The 15,616-nt window shown below is 31.4% G+C and overlaps 1 protein-coding gene across 1 annotated transcript in view; it reads left to right on the forward strand.

The window, feature by feature from the left end:
* The first annotated feature begins 1,949 nt into the window (after window positions 1-1,949).
* Window positions 1,950-15,616, forward strand: part of LOC127724116 (four-jointed box protein 1-like) — a 38,104-nt gene continuing 24,437 nt past the window's right edge. The window contains exons 1-2 of the mRNA XM_052230972.1: window positions 1,950-2,117; window positions 15,415-15,550. The gene's annotated coding sequence lies outside the window, so the exon portion shown is untranslated. The remainder of the gene's footprint in view (window positions 2,118-15,414; window positions 15,551-15,616) is intronic.

The following is a 15,616-nucleotide window of genomic DNA, read 5'->3' on the forward strand; positions in this document are numbered from 1 at the left end:
AGAGGCGGCGGCGGATTTGCAAATGAGTGTTTTGCAATATAAAAGTGTCCAGTGTTTGTTGGTTTTCCTATTTGAATGGTTTTATACTAGTCTTTTTGGGGCCCTTTATAGCTTGCTGTTCGGTGTGAGCCAAGGCTCCGTGTTGAAGGCCGTACTTTGACCTATAATCGTTTACTTTTACAACTTTGTTACTTGGATGGATAGTTATCTCATTGGCACTCATACCACATCTTTTTATTTATATTAACAGATAAAAGACAGGTTCTGTAACATATATCAAACGTTTATATGCCACACTTGTGTAAACTTTAACAGAGACTATCAAAGATCTCCATTCTATACATAATACTTTAAATAACAAAAAAACATTAAAAGATTTTAATTGTGTTCAAACTGCATTTTCTGCATATTAATTATGTATTTCTTCGTAATCCATGTCATTTGATCTGCTATGAAAATTGAGCAGTATGGTATAGCAATTTATAACACGAAACCAGTAAATGCTCTTGACGGAACTTACAGCATTGTGGTGCTATCAGAGCCGTGCAAACGTCCCTTCTAAAAACGGAGAAGATAACTCAGAAACCATAAGTTGTAGAAAGGGAAATAACACCATGGTAAAAAAGAAGAAAAAAAACCCGACAAACTGCAGTCCACACCTCACAGTTCTAAGACTGAGGAACACGAACTCTGTCAAAACTGGAGTGCAAACTTCTCGGGTGCTCCCATTGTACTCTCTGTATTACTTAAAACATATTATTGTGTTAGTAAATGACCAGAATGCAAGAACTCATCTAGGAAGATTGTTTTATCTTATATAAGCTCTCTATATATTTTCCAGTATATTTGATTTTGATTGAGGTTCGCAATTACAAAGCGGGAGATATTTTATCATGTATAAAAATATATGTACATTTACTGTCAACTTCTTATTTAATGGCATAACTTTTTCATGTCCTGTGCTTGTGAAAAAGGTGAAGTTAAGTTTGGGCAATAAGCATAAACCTGTCATTTTAAAGATATAGTTATTGTAATTATAAGAGGAACATATCAGTTATCCAAAGCAAGATATGCTTGGTCTCTATTTTGGGAATCTGGGCGATTTTGAATGGATGTTATGCGTCTTACATTTCAGTGCTGTCTGTTACAGCTGTTTATACAAGAACATAATTATGTCTTTTTGGTAGAAAAGGGGATGGGTCGTTGTCATGTTGTATAGATTGTCGACATTTTGATTTACATTGATACTGACGCGTGTGTCTTCTTCACATCTTACACATTAGTAAGCCTTCTCCAGAAAAGAATTCCCAAACGCCAAACGTTTATACTAAGTTAACATAAGGATGAGTGCGAGTCTTTGTCCTTGTCTGTAAATTCTTTATACAGTATACTTACAAGTAAACATTTCTGAACGTCTTTTGACTTACACCAAGGAATTTTAAATATACAATTCCTTGTTTACACGTTATTTCAATTAAACATGATGAAGATGTTGAAAAAAATAGTAGATGATATTTTTGTTAATATTTTACTATTTCTATCAACTGCAGAAAACCGGTTTAACTTGCAGGGGAGATTTAAATCTAGGCTTCCGAAAACGATGTAAGGGAAGGGTTATTAAAAGGATAATGAAGTAATTATAGTGTTAATTAAAAGGAAAAATCATCTTTGACGGTTTTGTGGTGAACAGTTATATACTAAAAGTCAATGACAGGGGGCAAATCCAGATGTTTATCTTTCATTGCAGATGTTTGTGGTCTTGTACAGTGGATTTTAACTTTTCTACTATGAACACAACTATGTAATTCAATAGTAAATGTTTCGACTTTAAAGTGTTAATTTATGGTTTGATTAGAAAAACCATACCGTTATCCAATACCTTAGCATAACACTTAATCATACAGGTAAATCTATTGGAGAACAGGTAAACCACTCGGTTGATCAGTTCCTTGACTGACAGCATTCACAAGCGATGATACAAAGTAACCGCTTCATACGGCACAAGTTTAATACAGGTGATTCCAGGTGCGAAATTTGATTAAAATAACACGGAGTAAACAGTGAACTTTTATTCTCTCTCCATCCGATCTGGCTAAACCTATCTATAAGAAAAATAGGTGAGTCTAAATTTTTATTTTAAAATAAAAAATATTTCTGATTCTAACACTGATAAATTCATACATTTAGATAGAATAAAAAAAGTTTTAACATCAATATTTATCAAAAATTTCAAAACTTCAATTGCATTGTAAATTCAACTTTTTATACTGAATTAAAATTCTCAAATTTTAGAATAAACTAATATGTTGCCTTCGACGTTATCTAGACAAAAATCTACCGGGGTCTTAAATAGATGTCATACATACTCTATTATGTTGTAATAAAGATATTAAGTTGAATAGCACTGTATTTAGACATCATATTGTTTTAAGTACAATGGGTGTCATTATCAGCAAAGTAGGACATTATTTAAAACACTTTGTTTGTTTATGTTCATGTTTGTTCGTGATAAAGTTGTCCCGGTACACCAGAGGGTAATCATCTTCATCAAAATCGTGTGTTAAATACATATTATAATCGCCATTCATATACTTTACACCATCGCTGCCGTTCTAAAAATTACTAATAATAATAATTATTACTTGTTTTGAGGTGTAATCTGGTGTTTATTGCAATACAAATATTTTTTGATCTATCAATGCTCGATTAAAGAAAGTGATTAAATATGACTGTAAGTTTTATTTTTATATTATGGACGACTTTCATCAATTTTTTTTTTTACTTATTAATAAATTCTGTATTTTTCTTCGTAAATATTTATAACTTTAATGGTCAAATGTCCTTATGTATACATGTTCAAGATTTTACAGCCTCTATTGTACAAATGTTTTTGCACTTGCTATTCTAACTGCCAGACTGGTTAATCCCGATTTTTAGTGGGGTTCGTGTTGCTAAATCTTCAGTTTCTTTGAACTGTATTGTGAACTTTTGTTTGTTTTTCTTTTGGTTGTTAGGGCGTCCGTTCGCATTAGAACTACGATTATGCATTTCCTTATTGGGTCTCATTTTGCTTGTCATCTCGGAAGTTGGATTTTGAAAGTTAAAGTGTATATCATAAATTTAGATAATAAAAGATAAACTATATAAAACTTATGTTTCTAATGATAAACTGATGTTTATGATGATCAACTATAATGCACTCCGAATATAAATTTCTGTGTTTTTTTACAACATTTTTTAACTGCATATATATTTGCCTCGAATAATGATATTAATGTATTCCTAGACTTACAATTTAATGGCTGGTTGACAATGGAGTTTGACAGACAGCATGAAAGTACAATATAACATTAATCTACATGACTCGGTCTCTATTGCCAAAACAATATGTAAAATTTCTTCAAGATCTATAAACAAAAAAACAGAAACTCATTGGTTTTTTTCATATCTTATCTTTTACCATTATATTTTGAAGGGTTTTCAAAATGAAATTTTATTAAGTAAGAAAGACACTATTTAAATTTTATAAACAGAAATAACATGAGTATGAATTTTTCAAAATTAAAATTGATGAATCAGCAAAAAAGTCAGACATACAATGTTCATTAAAATAAATGCTCCCTCCCTCAAAGTTCCCTGCAAGCAAATAAGATGCTAGTATCGGAAATAAGGGTAATCAGTGTAACTCTCAGTAAATATGAATGCAACAACATATGTATACAAGTTTCATGCATCTGCATAGCCACCAGCTACAAAAAAGTCTTATAATTTATATAAAGCATATTCCAGGTATCAACAAATAAAAAGACTACTGTTTTCTTATTAGGAATAAAGAATGAGTATTTACAAAAGTTATAATAACAAATCTCAAGGATTTGTATAGTAAGACTATACAAATCCTTGCAAATATGAAAACAAAATATATTTCACTTTCAACCTGAATTATTTTGAAAATTTTACTTGTTGAACTACTGTAACATTGTATAAATTTACATTAAGAAGACGCCATATCTGTCTTTTAACGTGGGGAAGAAAGCAACACATTTCACAGTATCTTTGATGTATACATTATAAATATAACTGCAATTTCTTAAATAATTTTTACATATGAAAAGTAATGTAGTAGAAATAATGGATTCATTTTTAATACCTTAAATGCGTAAATATAAAACTAGAAAAGTTCTGAATCGATTCATTGTCGGATCTAATGTTAAAGGTGTTCAGGGTTCTAATTTTCCACATCTTCAAATTTCATGATAAACAATATTGTTGGCCTCGTATTAAAGGGCTCTGGGACCTTTAAACATTCCTTAAATCGCCCAATGTCCTTAGGTTGCATGGTTGCTATATATAACCATGACTTTAGTTACCTTAACAAAATAGCTAAACTTACTTTAATTTTATAAAGCTATTTTATCTTGAGGTACCTTAGAAACTTTTCATTGCTTCTTTTTATCACAAAAAACAGATTTATGATTAAACAGTATATTTTACTGACATGTCCGATTTCGTATGTTTCTTTTAGGTGTTACCATTCTATGGAATGCATTAGTCATATATAATACTAATATTTTTTGCAGCTTATAATTTTTTTTTAAAATTGGGTATTTTTCTTATGTCATTATCATAGGCGCCACCCCCTGAGAGGTTTATTAGTAGTTTCAGGTAACCCTGTGAGGTACTTCGTGGAAAAGCTACATATATAATTAGTTTTAAAAACCCAACGCCATCTATATACTTTCTATATTTACAATAAACATTATCTAGTCAACAATAAAACGTGTGATTGATGGTCAAAATGGTAATTTTCCTATTTGTTTATAGTTGATCTATATAATATTAATAATGTATTTTTCCTGGTCATTCGATAACTTACTCACTCATAACTGATTTATGGATATTTGCTTACAATTATATACATGTTGTAATCGTATAAACGATACACAAATCGCCAAAGGGTAGTTATAAAACTGAGATTTGAACCATATACGATTGTGTGGTAAATGTTTGCACTGTTTAATGGGACATATAGATATGATCTTAATTGAATTCAGCCATGCCTCATTTCATCCTTTAAATGCAGATCCACCGTGAAGGTTTATATTTTTTACGATGTCATGCATACATTGTACTGAATGAATGTTCAATTTAATGTACAATTTGATAATGAAATAAAATTAATTAATATTCCGCAATTGAATTTTTTTTTTATTTCGCAGAAAGAATGTGACAGTCACGTGATTACTTCTATTAATCTATTTCCATTATGCTAATTTTACAAGTAATGGAAATTAATTATTTCCATATTTCATAATATAAAAAAACATGTAAAATGATGATTTATTATGTAAAAATGTATGCATGTGCACGTGTTCTATACATATTCCTAATAACTCGGTCATTTGGTCATGTTTTGTTCCAAAAGTGTATCATCGTGACGATACTGTAACATATGTTAAATGTAGGAATATGCCTTAATTAAACACTTTATCACAGATTTTATATCATGATTGTAAAATTAGTCTTGAAACTGAAGAATTCCTTGTATAAACCATAATTGTTGTAGTTTATTGGAAAGGTTCGGTAAAAAAACCGTAATCAACCAACGGGAAGAGTAAAAAACAATTGTTACAGGAATTTTCAGAGGAAAATGATTGATTAAACCTGGTTTAATAGCTTGCTAAACCTCCTACTTGTAAAGTTAATTAATAGTAGACACCATACGTTCGTGTAGGCCCTTTGGTTTATGCAATTCCATGTATATTTACACATCTTTGTCTTTCGCAACTTTTGGACATGATCGCGATAGTTCTTGAAAAGGTTACTCTAGAAACGTGCTTTAAACCCAGCAAAATTTGGTATGTTTTGATTTTTTATTAACTGTCTTACTCGCCCAACTGATATTGTTTTGGTCTTGATCCAACGATATGGATCTAAACAAATATAAATTATGTAAATACTAATTTTTACCCAACAGTGTGCACCTATTTGCACTTGTTAAAATACCGAAATGAACATAACACTGTATATATAAATTTCGTGCGTCCGACGCCGAGTTTTTCTGAATTTACCTTTATCAGTAACGCTCAAATCCAAACATTAGAAGCCAGGGATACATAAATACGTAGAAACGTTACCAGCTATTTAACTATTAATGACATAAAAATGGTCAAATTTAACTTTTCCTGCCTGAGTTGGGACATTCTTTCAGGGCATTATTGGATTAAGTAGATGTAGCTTAATCGGGAGATAAGGTAGCCAAATGCCAGATACATAGTGGGCTTTAAGTTTACGGGGCATTAAATATAGAAAACAAAGGAGGTAACTTTTAATTTTTCAGGTTTTCCCTTGTTTGATATTCCTTTAACACTTTTTTGTAATCTTCAGTGACCACAGTGTATATCCACATCCTTCTTTTTAGATTAACGATCACGTGATTAATAATGGTAAAGTGAATCGATAGTTAGTTTTTCAGTATACATAGATAGCCGAATGTAGTGTGAAATATATTAAGATGGTTATATACGAAGAAGATGTTATAAAATCGTATTGAAAAATATCTTGGCTGAACAAATAGGCCGCGGAACTTCTTCAGTGTCAACTTCTTTCTCTCTATATATATGTAAAATCATAAGGAGCTTCCCCAGCGGTTGTCGTGTTTTTTCGGGGTTTTTTAGCTTCCCCAGCGGTTGTCATGTTTTTTCGTTAAAGAAATTTGTTTTGATGTCAGATCTTTGGTCGTCTCTGTCAAATTAATTAATTCACAACTAATCAAGTATTGACACATGTATGATGACTTTTAGACACCTTTTTCCCTTTTTTGTGGAGGTGAGTGTGTATTTATTTTGTTCGCGCGACGTATATATTTTTAATCCTAGTACTAGCAGTATATGTATTCTTACTATTACACTTGGGCAGATGTCTTAAGACATATACGCCCGGGGCCCTTCATTTCATTTTAGCATAATTAATAAATATCATACTTAACGAACTTTGCAAAGAATTAGACAATCTGATTTATACGTATAAATACTGAAAGTGAAATAAGGTGTGAATATTACAACATAAATGATACCAGTCTTCCGTTTGTGGGTTTTGGACTGAGTTATTGCACTACATTATTTATAACTCACAAGGATGTCATGTTTGTAGGTGAAAGGGTACTTTCAATTTCCGTTATTCAGGACACTTGCGTGGTTGGTTTGCCACTTTGCACCTAGTTTTCTGATGGTTTAAGTCTGTTTTCTTTAGTATTCCAGTGGCATCTGCAATTTATTTCGTATGCAATTACTTGTCTTGTATTTTCGATTTTGAGCTGTACTTCGAAATACCATCGACGAAGAGTTTGCTTTTGAGTTGTGTCCACCTGGAATTGTCTAGAGGGTATCCGAAATGGTATCCGAAATGAATGATTTTTTTTAAATAAGAAAAGTCTCTGGTATATCTTTTCCAAAACGATTCCATGTTATCTGTAAATTATAATTATATATTTTAATTTCAGTATATATACTTCATATATTTCACAATCTTAGACTTTAGAGGGTTAAAAATTTCGTTAGACCTCTTTCTCTATGTGCATCAAATAAACTTTTTGGTAATAATCGAAATATGTAGATATATTTGGATTTTATGTACGTGTCTTAATTTCCAAAATTCAAAATCTTTTCATCGAAACTCTCAAGAAATATCCAAACGAATATTATATTCGAAGGCAAGTTAAGATGGGGAAAAAGGGGGATGGTTGATATTAAAAACATAGTCAAACCCATCACATACACATGTATATGACCCAAATCTTCAGCCACATTAGTAGCTATGGTTGTGTTTTGTTATGAATCCTAATGTTTTTGGCATTTAGAGGATTTGGTATTGATTTCAGTTCTTTAATAGTCTCACTTTTTTTCAAACCCGGTCAGTCCCGGGTGACGTAGAGCTTGACTCACTGTATAAACCCTTTTCTATCGAATCGATGACGACCGTATATTGAATGGTATATGTCATTTGTTCTATGTCGTTAGGTTTCTGTTTCTTTGACGTGTACCTTATTTGATCTTTTTTTCGAATTTCAAGTAAACCTTATAGTATAAGCCTAGATAATGATATATATAGTATTAGAAACAGACTCGTGTTCTTAGAATATGTAAAATAAAACCTTATTTGAAATATATTATATCATCAAACAATTGATTTTGTCTTTTGTGCTGCTAGTAACTTATTGGATTCTTATATAAACAAACGTTAACAGAAAGGTACCAAGTTTGAACTTCAGACATCAAATCCAGACATGTTTGCCAATATTATATCCAAAACGATTGACAAGTTATATCGATGATAAAAAAATGAAATCGTTTACTTTTCGTCAGATGACACACCTTTCGTCTAACTTATTTTATTCTGAACAATTCTTAAGATCAATTAACGACTACCTTTCACACATCCGATCAATGCCCTTAAACTATTATCAATCAAAGCTATAGTTCATGATGAAATGTTCCTTATGGAGGACCAGAACAAACAATCCTGTTACCGATATATATGTCGTTTAATTACATAAGTCAGGAATGTTTTACTGTAATGACCTGCAGTTTTTTAGTTTGATAGATCGATGGTTAAACAAGGATAGTGGATGACGAAATTATATGTTTTGACAACAATTGTTTTATATAAATATGTAACAAAGTTACTTTGGTACATACGATTAAGAACAGTTCTGTATTTCACTGCATTGGATACGCTCGAAGCAAAAACAAATAGTGGTAGTTTGATGAATATATATGACTGAAAGGGATAGCTATAAAATTTAACAAAAATATGTTTTTTTTTAAATAAAACATTCAATATAGTTATACTGACACCCAGTACATGTTAAAGTAAACTGTTTAATTATCGCTGAGACTTCTACATTATTTACCGACTCGGTGGTCTCGTGGTAGCGTGTTCGCCTCGGGTGCGGGAGGTCGTGGGTTCGAACCCCGGATGTGTCAATCCCTGACAGACTTTAAAATCGGTATTTGTTGCTCCTCCACGCGGCATTAGGGAGTAAGAGAAAAGACTGGTCGGCTCGGAGTCGGAATAATGTGTCCGGGTAATTATAAAAAAGAAGATGTGGTATGATTGCCAATGAGACAACTCTCCACAAGAGACCAAATGACACAGAAATTAACAACTAAGGTGACATGTCTTCCTGCGGACTGTTAACTTGTGAACTAGCACGTTAAAAAATCATGCTCTGCGTGTCGGTCTAGTACAAGCAGGGTAAATATTCAGTAAATATTCATATCACATTAACATGTTCTAGTCCTGAATATGCATTTAATTTGCCGCTGGACGTTAATCATCCATTCATCATCATCATCAATACGTTATTGCATAATTGGTCCCAGATTATTGTTATTATCTTTTGGACACCAAGGGTAAACTTTGGTATATAAATATAGTCACTAGCATGGTCTTCATCTGTCCGGCAGTAGTAAAACCCGTGTTAAAGAGAGGCGTAGTGTTTGTTGCGGGATGGATAAATACGCAGCCACGTCCGGCCATGGAGGAGTCTTTAAATAATAATGTATGGAGTGTGCCACGATCTCTGCACGTCAAATAACCCCTGAATTAACTCTTCAGTGGGTCCATAGTTGACATGTTGCAAGGCGAATATACACAACAAGGTTGCGTTATTGTCATGTTATTTCCCAAACTTTGTTTAAATCAGTCACATTATCATAACAGTTTTCATTTTAACTGCATGCAATACGCTTGTAACATGTGTAATAGATAAAACTTTATGAATTTGGTGATGAGAATAAAGATATATATGCGCGTCCAAAGCCCTTTTCTGGATTTACCTTAATTGGGTCAAACCAAAAAAAATGAAAGCCAAATATGTATAAGTAAGACTGCCTTTCAAGAGTTTGAAATACCAAATGAACTGAACTTCAAGTTTGAATTATTTATTACATCATAAAGTTTACCTATAATGATATATTAGATGACGATCGGCAATGGTATGTAGTAATGCACCGAAATCATGTCTCCATATATATGACAATGGCAAGCACTGGATGCATGTAAAAGGCGAGTCGTTGTACGAATACTACGAAATAAAAACTAATCATGACAACACATTAACAACGAAACAAGAGGTTGTAACACTATCGGAACTGATGAAAGGGAATTGTGGGAAGACACCATGTAAAACTTAGTGAAGAACCAACGACATTAATGAAGTACGGAGTTGTGTGTGTGGAAAGATAAACTGCAATAGAATATATTCAATTTTATATCATAGGATGTAAATTTTGGTTTTTCTCAATTTTGTCTGCTGAAAATTTTTGGCGAGATTCGAGTTACTAGTCAGGGTTTAGTTTTCTGACTAGCGTTATGTTCTCTGTTATTTTTTTCTTTCCGAACGATCTATTTTATTTTCATCATGGTATCGCCAATTCTTTTCACCATTTTGAAGTTAACTTTGGTATCCTTAAGTTTTTTTACTACTTTCTTCACATCATTTTAAAGCTACTTTTTCAGACTTTTTTTTTAATTTCTTTGCACTAACGTAAAATACAATAAAATTATTTGTTGATGGCGTTGCTGAGTTGCATTTATTAGTAATTATTGGCATAATTACTATAACAGTAAGTGTCAAAATATTTGTATTTCTAAAATATTCTTTATAATATTTGTTGAGTGCATTTATAATGTTTCAAGTACTGTGTACGTATATATAATCAATAATTTGGACAATACCTGTGCAAAAAGCAAACATTGTTGTAAAGTTTAAAATACTCAGCACGGCATCTTTTGTCGAAATTTTGATTTTGCAGAATTTAAACAGGTTTTGTTTAATCTTGTGACGAAAAGTAGTAATTACTTAATACTAAACTTTTTAGTGGGAGTAATAGGTTTTCAATAATTGCATTGAATTGTCATAAGAAATTAAATGTTTATTTTTGTGAGAGGCCTGATTTCCTTTCTAAGTCATTGTCGCAGACGTTCAGCGATCACGTTGCACTAAATGACTCTTCACTCAATAAAAGATCCGCGCTAAGTAAATAATCCCTCAATAAAGTTTTGAATGTTGTCTTTAAAAAATAACAAAACTATATTATTCGAGTACCATTGAAAAGAGATGTTTGTAGCATTTATTTAGCTATGAATGAATAATGACAGACAACTTTTTGAAAGGATCCAATTTCGCTTACGCACTGTCCAGAAATACGGATAATTATTCAATAAAATTGATTTTGGTGAAAACATTCACAGTAAATTTTAATCTTAATTGTGTTCGAAAATAAATAAATATAGGCGAGTGTGCATTAAATAAATATTAGGGTTGTATAGGTTAATTCATTTCGAACGGTTGTTATTCTAGAAATAACAATAGGTTTTGAATATTGTTAATTGATTTTTCATATTCAATATTTTTCAATAAGTGTCATAAACTATTTTGACCTGGACAAACAGATGGTTTATAATTTTATTCAACGTTATGCCTCGTGTATAGATAACTTTTTTTTTAAATGGGCAACAAATTAAATAATGTGAAATCTGACGCACGTTGAAAGCATTTTTATTACCTATAGCAAGCATTTTATTGTGAATCCAAATTACCTTGTTAAGAACCAACAATAAAAGCGGGAGAATAAAATGAGAAATGAACATCCAGGAGACTTGAATGGTAAAATATTCATTTGTCCTTCTTTATGATAATGTGTTATTTCAAATTTGGTTCATACACAGACACAATAATATCAATTTAAAGATTTTCGACTTTAATTTATCCAGTTTTGTGTGCAGTCTATATAAATATGCAAATTTGCTTTATCATTATATGTTATTAAAATTGCATGGAGATGCTAGGCGCTTCTTAATCACATTCATTAGTTTATCTTTTTGTACTTCTTGGAATATCTTTCGTGAATTTTTAACAATCAATAAATATTCAATTGGAATGTTCGAATTTCCAAACGTAATAATTTAAGCTTTATATAAAAATAATATCAATCATTTTGAATACTTTTTCTTCCAAAAAATACCTAGCAGATACTGGAACATCATCATTATAATACTAACTATAACGTATCTCTACTGACATAAATTAGCCTCTATTATCACTGGTTTCAGTAACCCGAATAATTCAGTCGTTAAATTACGCTGCTCTGCTATGGCTCCCTCACGAGTTGGGGAGTCGATCACGGGGAGGGACTGAATTATTCGGATTACGGTTTGAAATGAAATCTCTAGATATCACTAACGCTGCAATTGTGCATCGAAGCACGAGAATGCAGGAATATATAGCAACACAATCGTAGAATGTAAAGGACAAAGAAATTAAAAAAAATAATGATTAATTTGCCTCACAATCTCATTGTAAAATACGACACGACAGTGTACTCTTTCTGTTCCATTAAAGACCATTTGATATTCACGGGGGATAGGCAGGAGGATTTTTTGTAATTAATTTGTGGGCCTGGTAAGAACTTAGAATATGACAATGATACCGAAGACAGAATGCAATTTAATATAGCAGGACATAATTGTGTACAAAATCGAAAATAAATAAGCTGGCCCAACAGCACGTGAAAAGGAATATTCCGTCTGCGAAAAAAATCATCCTGCCCGCCCACCCCTTTTGTGGAAAATCAATTGGCCGTACCCTAAATAGAAGGGAAAGCATTACACATGTTTAAACAGTGCACAAGTGGCAAATTCTTATCGCAATAGAAAAATCTTCTTCTCAAAAATGGCTTAATCATGTCAAAAAGTTTGTTCTTGGCTTTGGAAGTACCTTAATATATGTAAAGTTTTGACATAAATTGAACAAATCTTTTAAATATAATTAAACCATAATTATATGTAAGCTTTAAGATGATCAAATACCGTTGAAAATTAACCACACATATATTAGAATTGTATGTCAGAGAACATGGCACATACATATTTGGTACAGTGTACATGATTAATAAGATTTATTAAGGATAAACCTCATGCATGACTATTGAAATTGTACAAATGTGACTTTGATTTCTTTATACATTATAGCATAGTTTGAGATATATCGGAAAAAAGAAAACATTGTTAGGTAAAAATTAAATTAAATTATATTAAAATAATGCAAAGAAATTGATGGATGGGAAAAACAAACTAAATGCTGATTGGTTTGTTTGTTTCTTTTGCTCCTCTCTCAGTATTTGCATATTTATGCGTCATTCGATAGTTTGCTGGCTAGTTCATACATTATCCCATTTCCTAGGTATGACATTCTTCCGTAATGTATAATAGTATGATGATATTGGGTTATGTCGTAGATATTTACCGTCATTTTCGTACCCTTCTGTATTAAAGTATTGAAATACAGAGACAGCACGGATTTTCGAAAGCTACCTACGATAAGCATGCTTTTATAGCTGACTATATATATACAGTAAGGGTTTTTCTCGATGTTGAAGGGCTTACGGTAATTTATAATTGCTTATATTTGCGTCATTTGGACTCTGATGAATAGTTGTGTCATTGGAAACGATACCACAGCCTCTTATTTATTATATGAAATGAAAATAATATTTTAAAAAGCAACTGTTGGATGAGTTTTCTACTAAACCGTTATTTTCTTAAGGATGGCCTAAACCCAAACTACGAATTTAACCTTTATTTAAAATCATTGTTTTAAAAGCAGGAAACCTTAATTGTATTTATAGATAATACACCAACAACCATTGAGATGACATTTTAAATATTAGCAGATAATCATGACAGCTATGATTGCAAGACTCATTATGCGATTTTACGTTTGTATCCAATAGCAAGTGGTATGACCAGGAATGGGCTTTGAATAAATTGAAATATACTCAAATGAGCATAAATGGTCATGTGAGATCTATGACAGAGTAAATCACAAATTTCAAGTGATATCAGACATCGAAGCAATGAATAAATTCATGATGGCAACCCTATTTCAAGCGAACTCTTTCAAAAGTTTAAAATTCAATGTATGACTGACATCTCTGATGGCGAAACTTTTCACATCTTCTAAATCCATGGCTTCCATTTTTGGATTTGAGTGTGTCTGATAAAGGCGCTCCGTACGCACTAAATTTGTAACATGTTATTTTCATTTAAGGCTCCATTTTACTGTAATAATATTTGAAAAATAATTTAATGGAGCAGCGAGAAGATCACGATCTGTAAATGGGGTATATAGAAATGGGGGAATATAAATAAATGTCACTTTTAAATTTTTTAATTCATGTTTTTATGAATCATTTACAAGGCACGTAAGTTCCAATAATTTATAAGAAATGTGGTTTGTTACTTTCATTTTATAAATGTATTTCGCAATTCTAATTGTGGTGAATTACTCATCAATTGATCATTTCGATTTCTGTTGAGATTTCAAATAGATCTATTAGTTTGGTAAATAAAAATGTACAGCATTAGGTAACACTCCCATGGAAATACTATATTGTCAATACAATACTTCCATGTTCCCACAAAAGACATTACGGTACATTCTATTATATTTTCAGGATTTTTTTCTAGAAAAACCATTTTATAAAACGTCACCTTATTCTAATGGTGATATATATATTTAATTTTAAATGTGTGATAGCACTATATCTTATGGTGTGTTATGATTGCCAATGAGACAACTCTTCACCCGAGTTGCAGTTTTGTAATATCAGTTTATAAGAAAAATATTCAAATCTTCTTGTGTGAAAAGGGTTAAGTTTGATAGACCGATATATGTTTATAAATTTGAATACGAAGGTAGATTTACTTCGTTTTCACCATAACTGTCTTTATACAAAGAAAACAGTGGTTGTTTTAAACATTTAAGTTGAATTATTAATTGAACATGTACCTTTTTCACTTTTAAAATAGGTCATAAGACAAGGAAATGTCTAATTAGAACAAGCGAAACGAGACTCGGAATCACACAAACGTGCAATAGAGAAAAAAATTCATTGTATCTGAAAAAACACGAGCAAAAGGTGTCTCTAAACATTTGATTAATAAAAATTTAGCCTTGTATTTTACTTTGATTTATTTCCCAAATTAGAAAAAGATTATTTTAAACAACAGACTAGATGTTCGGTTGGTCAACTGCTTGTAAGAGGAAGGATGTGACAGAGAGTATTAATGTTCGGACAAAACATAAGCTTGTTCATGTATCATTTACAACTGTACAATTAGTGTAACAATGTTTTCTTTTCCTTTTTTTCTTTTAATTCCTACTTTTTTATTGAATCGTTTTATAAAAGTTGTCAAAACAATATCTACCGAGAGATCAAAAAGAATTGAGAGTGACATATTTAGGGATCAGTCATTTGTTTTAAAGGGGGTCGTTCAGGTGGGGTGTTTTAAGAGTGAAAAACATGATACCGACCAAATATTATAACGCAAACAATATTTTAATTCCAGGATACAACCATCAAGAAAAGAATAGTTTCAAGGATTCTTTGATTACAAAAAACCAAGATCTGAGATAACATTTTATATACAACTGACAACCCTAATCCTGGAATTCAATCGCTCCTTTAGCGGAAGAAGGAAATTGGTAAGTATCATAGAAAACAAAGAATAACTTTCAAATTTTGTTATGGCAAAATAACTTATTTATTTT

Source organism: Mytilus californianus, unplaced genomic scaffold (assembly GCF_021869535.1).
Source record: "Mytilus californianus isolate M0D057914Y unplaced genomic scaffold, xbMytCali1.0.p SCAF_14, whole genome shotgun sequence".
In the NCBI taxonomy this organism is placed as follows: domain Eukaryota; kingdom Metazoa; phylum Mollusca; class Bivalvia; order Mytilida; family Mytilidae; genus Mytilus; species Mytilus californianus.